Raw genomic sequence first — 11,550 nt, 5'->3', positions numbered from 1 at the left:
AACAAATTGTCGCTGCTTTTTTGTGTCGAATATATGCTATATGGTAATTTATGGACCTAATAGGTATCTAAAGCCATTTGCACGTAACAAAATATGTATTTTATCCAAGTAATTGTTGAACTGAAATACAATTAAGAAGAAGTATATTAACAGTGAAATAATTATTAATTTCTAACTTAAAATGATTGGAGGCCCATTACTTACATCATAGGAGCCCATACAACACTCTTGCTGTATGTAGGTTTTATTTTATTTGTTTTTTTCCCCCTTTACATTTTTGGGGGGCTACTTCTCTGGAACGTAAGAGAGTGGGGCCCTAAGCTATAGCTTGTTTAGCTTATACGTAAATCCAGCACTGAGTCTGTAGGTGAATCACAGAATTGTAGAGTTGGAAGGGACCAGCAAAGCTAAGATCCACAGCTCTAAAAAACAATTCAAATAAAATAATTATTACCACAGCTAAAATTGGTACCTTTTTAAAATGAACATAAGTAACCAAAATAGGTCTGTGTACAAGCCATACCGGACGCAGGTGGCGCTGTGGGTTAAAGCCTCAGCGCCTAGGGCTTGCCGATCGAAAGGTCGGCGGTTCGAATCCCTGCGGCGGGGTGCGCTCCCGCTGCTCGGTCCCAGCGCCTGCCAACCTAGCAGTTCGAAAGCACCTCCGGGTGCAAGTAGATAAATAGGGACCGCTTACCAGCGGGAAGGTAAACGGCGTTTCCGTGTGCGGCTCTGGCTCTGGCTCTGGCCAGAGCAGCTTTGTCACGCTGGCCACGTGACCCGGAAGTGTCTCCGGACAGCGCTGGCCCCTGGCCTCTTAAGTGAGATGGGCGCACAACCCCAGAGTCTGTCAAGACTGGCCCGTACGGGCAGGGGTACCTTTACCTTTACCTTTACAAGCCATACCTTTAAGTACAGTACATACCCCCTGCCAAGAATTCTGGGAATTGTGGTTTAGCCCTCTCGGAGCTACAATTCCCAGCACTCTTTGCAAAGTATAAATTTAAGGCACTTTTATGCCACTTAAAGGGTCATGGAGAATCCTGGGAACTGTAGTTTGTTAAGGTGCAGTTCTTGGCACCCTTAGCAGACTGCAGTTCCCAGAATTCTCCATGACTGTTACAAATGGTATAATGACTGTTACAAATGGTATAATAGTGCTTTATCTCCATTGTGTGGGTGATAGGTAAAGAAATGTTCCTTTCTAATATTCCTAGATTTGAGGGTTGTTTTGAAAAAGATTTTCAAGCCCGAGAGACTGGCAACCTGAATTAATTTCTTTCCATCTAGCCTTTCCTTCAAAAACAAAAAACCCTCTTATGCACATCCCACACTGCTTAAATTACTCAGTCCCTGCTGTTCTTGAAGCAACTGCAGGTTTAGTCTTGATCGTGTCCCAATATTATTATTGCTTGCTTGCTTGCTTGCTTAAACAGACTACACCTCTGAGCTTTGCATCACCTCCTCTTAGCCCCACCTCTTGAATTAGGAATAACAACCACTAATGTTTGGGGAAATAAAAAAGATTTCAAATTAATATTTTGCAAATTTTTTGCTGTGTAGTGTTTATAGGTTAAAATGTTGACAGTAAATATAGAAAGGGCTAGCGTGGAGCAGGAATATGCTAGTTACTCAACTAGAGAAGTTTATTCACATTACAATCTCTTTTCTTAAAACAACATGTTAACATAAAAAAAATGCTCAGAGAATCTCAGGTGCTGTAGTTTGGCAAGTTGCTGTGGTTTTCTGAAAGCATTTCCTAAATCCCCCAATTTCAGTTCCCAGGTTTCCTTGAATGTATGGACTTAAACCAGTTTCTGATATGGATAACCCTTACGGCCTTTGCACAACAGATGAATTCCCCCAAAGATTCCTGGGAACAGTAGTTTACCCCTCACAGAACTACAGTTTTGAGCACCCTTAAACTACAGTTCCCAGGATTATTATTTTTTGGCCAGGGGAAATGTGCTTTAAATGTACGGTGTGTAAATCAGTGGCTTTATTTCTGAAGACATGTATAAGATTGTACTATCAGACATAGCACATTTTCTTCCCAAATACATGTGTATAAATTGTAATCCCCCCCCCAGCTACAAAAGGAGCTGAAGCACACAACAATGTTTTTCTTTTTTCTCTTTTTTAAAAAATATTTATTAAAGTTTTACACAACAAAGCAAACATCACAATCCGGAAAAACAGAAGATAAAAAAGACAATCAAAAACAACACAATTTAACAATGAAAGAAAAAAGAAGAAGAAGAAATAATAATCAAAAAGAGACAAAATAACAGAGAAAAAATTATTTGTTACTTACTATCTTTATAACCCTCTTTCCTGACTTCCTCACATCTCCCTTTTCTGTGTTCCGTTTTACACAATCAAATTCAGCAATTCCCTGCCCTCTTTCCAATCTTATTCAATATTATACATTTCAACCTATTTATGCCTTTAGTTTCCTTTACTTTTAAAACCATTTATCACATGTTTTTTATAACTTAATCCTTTGTGTCATTTGTTTGTTTGATCTCGGCATAATAATACTCTGGTCTTACCCCTTTTTTTCCTTCAAGACATTTTTACATATTTCTTTTTACCATATCACTGATGCCCTATTCTCTTTATAACCAGCCTCATTTTAACATTCAAACATTTTACAATGCTTTTGGAGATATTCTTTAAACTTCTTCCAGTCCTCTTCCGCCGACTCTTCTCCCAGGTCTCGGATTCTGCCAGTCATTTCTGCCAGTTCCATATAGTCAATCACTTGCATCTGCCATTCTTCCAGGGTTGGCAAATCTTGTGTCTTCCAATACTTTGCGATGAGTATTCTTGCTGCAGTTGTTGCATACATAAAGAATGTTCTGTCTTTCTTTGGCACCAATTGGCCGACAATGCCCAAAAGGAAGGCCTCTGGTTTCTTAGGAAAGGTAAACTTAAATACCTTTTATAGTTCATTATAGATCATTTCCCAGAAGGCCTTAACCTTTGGGCATGTCCACCAAAGGTGAAAAAATGTTCCCTCAGTTTCTTTACATTTCCAGCATTTGTTATCAGGCAGGTGATAAATTTTTGCAAGCTTGACTGGGGTCATGTACCATCTATAGATCATTTTCATAATATTTTCTCTTAAGGCATTACATGCCGTAAACTTCATATCAGTGGTCCACAACTTTTCCCAGTCAGCAAACATAATGTTATGACCAATGTCCTGTGCCCATTTAATCATAGCTGATTTAACTGTCTCATCCTGAGTATTCCATTTTAGCAGCAAGTTGTACATTCTCGAAAGTATCTTAGTTTTAGGTTCTAACAATTCTGTTTTTAATTTCGATTTTTCCACCTGGAAGCCTATTTTTTATCCAAATTAAAGGCCTCTCTAATTTGATGATAGTGTAACCAATCTCGCACTTTATCTTTTAGTTTCTCCGAAGCCACGAGCCATGGCCGGAGAGCGCTGACTTTTTCCCCAAAATTTGGACTGGAAAACAAACAACCCGTGAGTAAAATGGAATTTGGACTTAAAAAATTTTTTTTTTACCTTGGAATTTGGCACGACCGGGGGATGCGCTAAAGGGAAGTCCGCACCCCCCCTACCTACAAATGATTTAAAGCAAGAACCGGAGAACTAAGGTGGAAAGATTATTGTTTTTGTGGTGTTAGACAAAGATATTTCCATGAATTTGACAGAAGAAGTTTTTGTGCTGGAGAGAAAGGGAGGACTCTTGGAAGTGTTCGGGTAAACCCCCCCCCCCGAACCTGGGAGCGTCCTGTGCGGGTGCCGGAGGAAAAAGAATAAGGAGTTTGACAGCTGTCAAAGGAGCTGTCAAACGGGCAGTTAAAGTTAAGAACTTTGCTACTTAATAACTCTCTGAACTAAAGGTGTTACATTTGAATAGAGGTGGTTGGAAACAAAGTAGTAATAAACAACAAAGTGACGGATTGTTGGAAAAGGACTATTAAGCAATTGGAACCCCCCTAGGGGGAACTAGAGACATTACAATGGCCGCAGAGGGAAAATTACTGGCAGAGATAGAAAAAATGTTTTTTCTCGTGGGAATTTTGCAAGAGCAGAGCACGGCTATGAACAAAGAACTTTTGACCTTGAATTCTAAAGCAAACAACTCTGCTGAATGCATAAAGGATTCAACTGATAAAGAATCTGTGGCTGAACCAGAAATGACATCTTTGGAACCGATGGAGAGGAAAGAAGGAGTGGAGAAAGTACAGGCGGAAAATACCAACCAGAAATTTATATTGTCAGAAAAGAAAGAAGAAGATCTTCGGATTATAAATCTGCGAAAGATGAGAAAGATGAAGAAGGAAGTCCCTGGAGTACTTGGAACACTGGAATTTAAAAGAATAAAGAAACATGATTGGGACTTCCTTTTTGAGTATGGGAGAGCAGCTGACCTTTTGCAGCAACTGCTTCTAAATATTTCGGATGGAAGAAAATTTGTTGTGACTGTGACAGAACTCCTTCGAGACCTGAGGACCAACAAAAAGGATTACCAACAAAATCGGCAGAGAGAGACTAACAGAGAGTTGAGGGCCTCGGATGTGAGGAGTCCGGGCTAGGAACTGTTTTTGTGGACATTTGCTTGGGAAGGGACGGAGACCGGGGTAGGGAGGGAGGGGAGAATTGAATTTCAAAATTTTATGATTTTTGTATTAGGCTATTGTGATCTATAATTAGTATAAGAATGGGAGAAATTCATGGAAGGGAAGTTAGGTCGACCTTAGGAAAAGGATTTAATGTTTATAAGAGAATTGGATAAGTTAAATGTGGACAACTAAAAAGAGCTAAGTTTTAAAAATAATAACAATATATTTAAGATGATAGATAAGAACTTGCTGAACTAATTATTGGAATTGGGATGTATGAAGAGGGGGTGGGGGGAAGTCCGGGAAAGAGGGTAAAGAAAGTAAGGGTATGAAAATGTATATGTGTTGTCTTTGTCTTTTTATGTGTGTGTGTCTTTATAAAATGTAAAAACCCAATAATTTTTTTTATAAAAAATAATAATAATAAAAAATATATTTTAGTTTCTCAAAACTCTGCAATCTCAATGTGTCTCGATCTTGTTCTAGTATCTCCCAATATTTCGGCCACTTGGGCTCCATATTGAGTTTTTTTCAAAGCCTTAGCCTCCATAGGTGATAGCCACCTTGGGGTCTTGTTTTCCAATAGGTCTTTATATCTTGTCCAGACATTAAACACAGCTTTCCTGACAATATGGTTTTTGAATGCTCTATTAGCTTTTACCTTGTCGTACCACAAATATGCATGCCACCCAAAAGCATTATTGAACCCTTCCAAGTCCAAAATGTCAGTGTTCTCAAGAAGTAGCCAATCTTTCAACCAGCAGAATGCTGCTGATTCATAGTACAACTTCATGTTTTTCACATGTATTTCTAACCAGCTAAGTGATCCTTAAGTACCCATTATGTGTACTTCCATGTAATGTATGCTCTAACATACAAAGTGGGTACAAGGAATCACTGCTGCCCAAGGATGTGGTGTAGTAACCAGCTGAAGATAGCCCAGATTAAGTGTATGCTGCATGTGCATTTAGTGGGTACTTTAAACTGTAGCTCTTCCATGATCCTTAATAGAGGAATGCATGTGAAAATAATAGCGTGCTGCACTTTGTCTGAACAGAGTCCGCCATTATGTATGTATGCAGTAGTTTCCTGCAATTGGCCACTGGACATTTCGGATGTAAATCTGATTTCTTTCTCTCTCTGTGTGAGCTCATGTCTTGATACCCTTTTGTGCATACCTTTGCCTCCTAAGATATGGCTAGTAAGATTGTATGGGAGGGTCTTTTCCATTGTGGGTGCCTCCCTCCATCTTAATTCTAGCAACTGTGTCTATGCCTGAAGAATCCCTGTGTACCTGAATGGATCAGGACAGCTTGGGTGTGACACTAGGTGGTTGCTCTGTGGCTCCTCCCACCTCAAGAACACCAGCAACTGCCTGATTCACCTGTTTTGAACATTATGGCATTTCCCCTCTCTCCTAATCTCTAATTCAAAATTTCACTCTTCCTCCTCTGAAGGGAGGAAGCTAACTGCTGCAGTTGTGGTTAAGCAGCTAGCAGCAGCTGTGGTTAAAACCGCAATTGCTTCAGCTATACAGGCCCGAAGCTGTTTCCTGCTTCCTGCTTCCTGCTTCCTGCTTCAGTAATGCAAGAGAAGAAGAACACACATAGAAGGGAGGGAGGGGAGCTTAGCTAGCCATATAACCATATGCCATATAAGGCAATAAGCTGTAACCTTGCCAGCTGATTGGGGAGACGAATGTATGCTCCCGGGTATAAGAATGCTTGCTGAACACAGTATAGGGGCCGCCAGTCTTTGGAAGATATTCCACTAGCTGCCTCTGCGCAGATCTCAAATAAACCTTTTTCTCTGTGAAACCACACCCTGGTGCTCCTTGACTCCTTCATTCTCCCGGCGTGGGTACGGGCAAATGGAAAAGGCTTCACCTCCTTCCCAATGCTTCCCTTCTCCTGTTCCCACTGGATTTGCTGCTCCCTAATTCCCCTAGTCCTACCTATATCTTATTGTTATTAAACCAAAGAATGTGTAATTGAAATAATTACATATTTTTCTCTTGCTTCCATTTTCCCCTTCCATTTCCCTAGCTATTATAAACTGGGAGTCCCTTGGGGTAGGGGGAACCTAGTGATCTAGCATACCTGTTGTTGCCTTTTTGTAAAGTGCCATGCACATAGACAGCACTTTATTAATATAATGGTGATAATGTAATGGTGGTGAAAAACTTAATGCACTGAAATGTACAATAGGACTACAGCATTAACAACAACAGCAGGCAGCAGCTGAAAACATGCAGCAAAGTAAGACACTTTGTGATAACACATACCTCAGAAAACAAATCCTCTGCACCTAAAGGGTGATGAATACCAGTTGTTCAATACACACAACACAGAATGAATTCAAACAACCATTTGTGACTGGCATAATCAGGCTCTCTTTGTTACTTTTGCTCTAGTTTGCCTGATCGCCTGATCTTTTTGCCAACAAGCTTATGCAGACATTAAGGTTCTATCTTATGATCTGTTTTAAAGTTTGTATTGTTATTGTATCACTTCTCAGCCTTTGGGCTAAGATCAAGTGTATTTTGATTGTTGTAAACTGCTTTTATATTTTTAATGAAATTGAGATATAAATTAGTCTGTATCTCAGTCGGATTATAAGAACAATGGTTTAGAGAAGATGGAGTGAGTAGGTGATATGGTAATTACCTTATTGCAAGATGGAAAGAAATAGTACTGTTTGAATAGGGTTGAAAAGAGCTAATAATAAATCTAATTGAGGAAACCTATGAGAAATAAACACTACCTCAAGAGATGAGCAGTGAGTGAAATCTGAAAAGGGTAGAAAATAATTCATATCTATTAATCATACTGCAGAGACATCTCTTTGGTATCATGATTTCTGTATACAAAACAACCCTGTGCACCTAGAGAGAAACCAAAAGGAAGAAAGATCAACATGTACTTTGCCTTTAAAGATGTGTGTTAAGATACTGAGACTGAAACTCAGCTCCTTGCACGAGGAGGAAGAGTTTGCTGTTTTTTAATCTTCAAACTGTGCATTACTCATATGTGTTTTATGTCTAACGTAAAATAGAAAAGGGGCCAAAGAGACCCTCTTGGCCCAAGCGCAGCCATGATTTCTTCTCCCACATTTAGCTGACACCTAGTGCTTTTAGCGGAAGGTTACCCGTAAATGGTCAGACTTAGTGGATGGAAGTTTCTAGCTAGTGTCAAAACAGCAGTGTCCAGCAAGAAGAGGATGGAAACAAAGACTAATCACATAGCTTGCTTAAAGCTGCTTTTTGAGGAACTAAGTTCTCGCATCTAACTCAAGATAAACCGTAAGGTTTTCCTTTGGATATCCATGCCTAAGCTTAATGCTAATTAGCAACTGCTTGACTTTAGCCCATCATGGAGCAAATGATTCAGCAGAGGAAACACGGCCCAGAATAACTAAGGAGATAGTACAAGAATACTTGGCTAGTTTAGATGTATTCAAGTCTCCAGGGCCAGATGAACTGCATCCAAGAGTATTAAAAGAACTGGCAGATGTGATCTCAGAACCACTGGCGGTCATCTTTGAGAATTCCTGGAGAACAGGCGATGTCCCAGCAGACTGGAGGAGGGCAAATGTTGTCCCTATTTTCAAAAAGGGGAAAAGAGAGGACCCAAATAATTACCGCCCAGTCAGTCTGACATCAATACCAGGGAAGATTCTGGAGCATATCATTAAGCAAACAGTCTGTGAGCACCTAGAAAGGAATGCTGTGATCACCAATAGTCAGCATGGATTTCTGAAAAATAAGTCATGTCAGACTAACCTGATCTCGTTTTTTGACAGAATTACAACCCTGGTAGATGAAGGGAATGCAGTGGATGTAGCCTACCTTGATTTCAGCAAGGCATTTGACAAGGTGCCCCATGATATTCTTGTAAAGAAGCTGGTAAAATGTGGTCTTGACTATGCTACCACTCAGTGGATTTGTAACTGGCTGACTGACCGAACCCAAAGGGTGCTCTTCAATGGTTCCTCTTCATCCTGGAGAAGAGTGACTAGTGGGGTGCCACAGGGTTCTGTCTTGGGCCCGGTCTTATTCAACATCTTTATCAGCGACTTGGATGATGGACTCAAGGGCATCCTGATCAAATTTGCAAATGACACCAAACTGGGAGGGGTGGCTAACACCCCAGAGGACAGGATCACACTTCAAAACGACCTTGACAGATTAGAGAACTGGGCCAAAACAAACAAGATGAATTTTAACAGGGAGAAATGTAAAGTATTGCACTTGGGCAAAAAAAATGAGAGGCACAAATACAAATGGGTGACACCTGGCTTGAGAGCAGTACATGTGAAAAGGATCTAGGAGTCTTGGTTGACCACAAACTTGACATGAGCCAACAGTGTGACGCGGCAGCTAAAAAAGCCAATGCAATTCTGGGCTGCATCAATAGGAGTATAGCATCTAGATCAAGGGAAGTAATAGTGCCACTGTATTCTGCTCTGGTCAGACCTCACCTGGAGTACTGTGTCCAGTTCTGGGCACCACAGTTCAAGAAGGACACTGACAAACTGGAACGTGTCCAGAGGAGGGCAACCAAAATGGTCAAAGGCATGGAAACGATGCCTTATGAAGAACGGCTAAGGGAGCTGGGCATGTTTAGCCTGGAGAAGAGGAGGTTAAGGGGTGATATGATAGCCATGTTCAAATATATAAAAGGATGTCACATAGAGGAGGGAGAAAGGTTGTTTTTTGCTGCTCCAGAGAAGTGGACACGGAGCAATGGTTCCAAACTACAAGAAAGAAGATTCCACCTAAACATTAGGAAGAACTTCCTGACAGTAAGAGCTGTTCGACAGTGGAATTTGCTGCCAAGGAGTGTGGTCGAGTCTCCTTCTTTGGAGGTCTTTAAGCAGAGGCTTGACAACCATATGTCAGGAGTGCTCTGATGGTGTTTCCTGCTTGGCAGGGGGTTGGACTCGATGGCCCTTGTGGTCTCTTCCAACTCTATGATTCTATGTCTATGATCACAGATTTTTCACATGTAACAATGTATTGGAACCGTATAAGTGTTTGCCGTGCACTCTGAGGAGTTGTGCAGATTCTTTGGGTGTTAGCCTACTCTCTGCTTTCTGGCATAGCTAAATAAACACTTTGGCTTCCCACCTTGGTATGATTCTTTGGCTACCTTCACCCAAACTCAATTGGACGTTTGTCTACAACACTAGCTCACCATACTATACAGTACCGTCACCGTATAGCGCAATACCTCTAGTTTTACCGCTGATGGCTTGCAATGAGCTAATATCACACCCGTGCAGACTGCTGAATCTAGCCTTGCCATTATACCCACTGCTGCACGTACACACATTCCTTAGAAAAAGGGAGCGTGCATGAGTCATGCTTTAGGCCTTTGACCTTGGATTATTTATAACCACTCAGTGCGGCTGGGATTTTTCTCTAAACAGACTTCAGACATGGGAGATGGGTTCTTTGAGGCATAGCCCAAGCACGTAGTACAATTACACCCATTTTTCCAAATGGCTGGTAGCAGTGGTAGCAGTGTACTGTGCAGGGGGTGAGTGTTGGATCTTGGGTATATGGTAACTGCTGGATCACCAAGAATGGGTTCCCAGGTTTCAGAGCAAGTTCATGACGACAGATAAAGTGCATTTTTATTCAGACACGGTCCACTGTTAATGATTCTAGCTTACAACCACAGAATTTAGAACAGGGGTCAGCAAACTTTTTCAGCAGGGGGCCGGTCCACTGTCCCTCAGACCTTGTGTGGGGCTGGACTATATTTTGGAAAGAAAAAAAATGAACGATTTTTGCCCGCCTGCAAAGAGGCCTGAAGATGCTTCGCTTTACCTGTCCCAGTTGTTGTCCCAATAGCCGCAGTTGGGCTTCTCCAGCCAGCCAGGTGCCGTGGCAGGGTAGGAGGCTGCGTTGGCCAGCGAAGACAGAAGCAGCAGCCCCGGCAGAGGAGCCACAGACGGAGGTAGGGGAACCAGGGCGTCGCCAGAGCTTTTACCCACCCCGCTGCTGCTTCCTGAGAGGCACCGTGGAGAAGACAACAGCTGTCCAACCCGCAAGCGGCGGCCGCGGCCACTGCAACAACCTGCCTGAACACCATGAGAGGAATGAAGGGACGGGGGAGGGATGAAGGTGACGACCACGAAGAAAGCGTGTGAGGAAGTGGCGCAGAGGAGGAAGGAAGGAAGGAAGGGCTGAGGGAAAGAGAGGAGGAGGAGGAGGAAAACGCAGCAGCAGCTGGCGTCCCCCCCCCTTTCTCAGTGCCACCCTGCTGAGGCGGGCGGGCAGGCAAGCCGACTCCTGCTGTTGTGGGACAAGATTGCTCTGTACCCGAGGAGAAAAGTGCTGCCGTATGAGGGAGAGGGAGCGAGAGGGAAAGAACTCGCCTGATGGCGATACACATGGCTGAAGGAAAGTTTTGCTTCTGCACACACCGCTCCAAGCTGAGATGTTCCTGGAATGTTCAGTTCACAGTTAGTTCACATAAACATGGCATTCTGACCTGTTCTTAATGCATAGTTGATCACATCTATGGAACGTGATTGATATGTCCTTTTAAGTCTTACATTATCAATCATTAAGTAATTGTTTTAAGTCTTGTTCTATTAATCACTAATTATAATTTAATTAGGTGGTTTTCATGCCTGTCTAGTTCTGTGCTCCCTTTCTCAGCCTTTAATCTATCAGTGATTAATACCTATATGTAACCTTTGCTTTGTACTTGTGTTAACCAATCAGCAACAAGCACATATGTGGCAATGCTGTAATATTCAATAAAAGGGACTCCCCAAAACATGCTCGAGAGGATGCCTCCCAGATGACACCACCACTCGTCTGTCGTTTATTCCAACCCAACATCTGGTGACCCCAACGTGATTGCCAGATCCCTTCGCAGCCATCCCCGTACTTCACTCGACTGGAAAAGTCTCAGCGCGCTACTTCGTGAGTAT

This window comes from Podarcis cretensis (assembly GCF_951804945.1).
Source record: "Podarcis cretensis genome assembly, chromosome: 4".
Lineage (NCBI taxonomy): Eukaryota > Metazoa > Chordata > Lepidosauria > Squamata > Lacertidae > Podarcis > Podarcis cretensis.
This window is presented reverse-complemented; position numbering follows the sequence as displayed.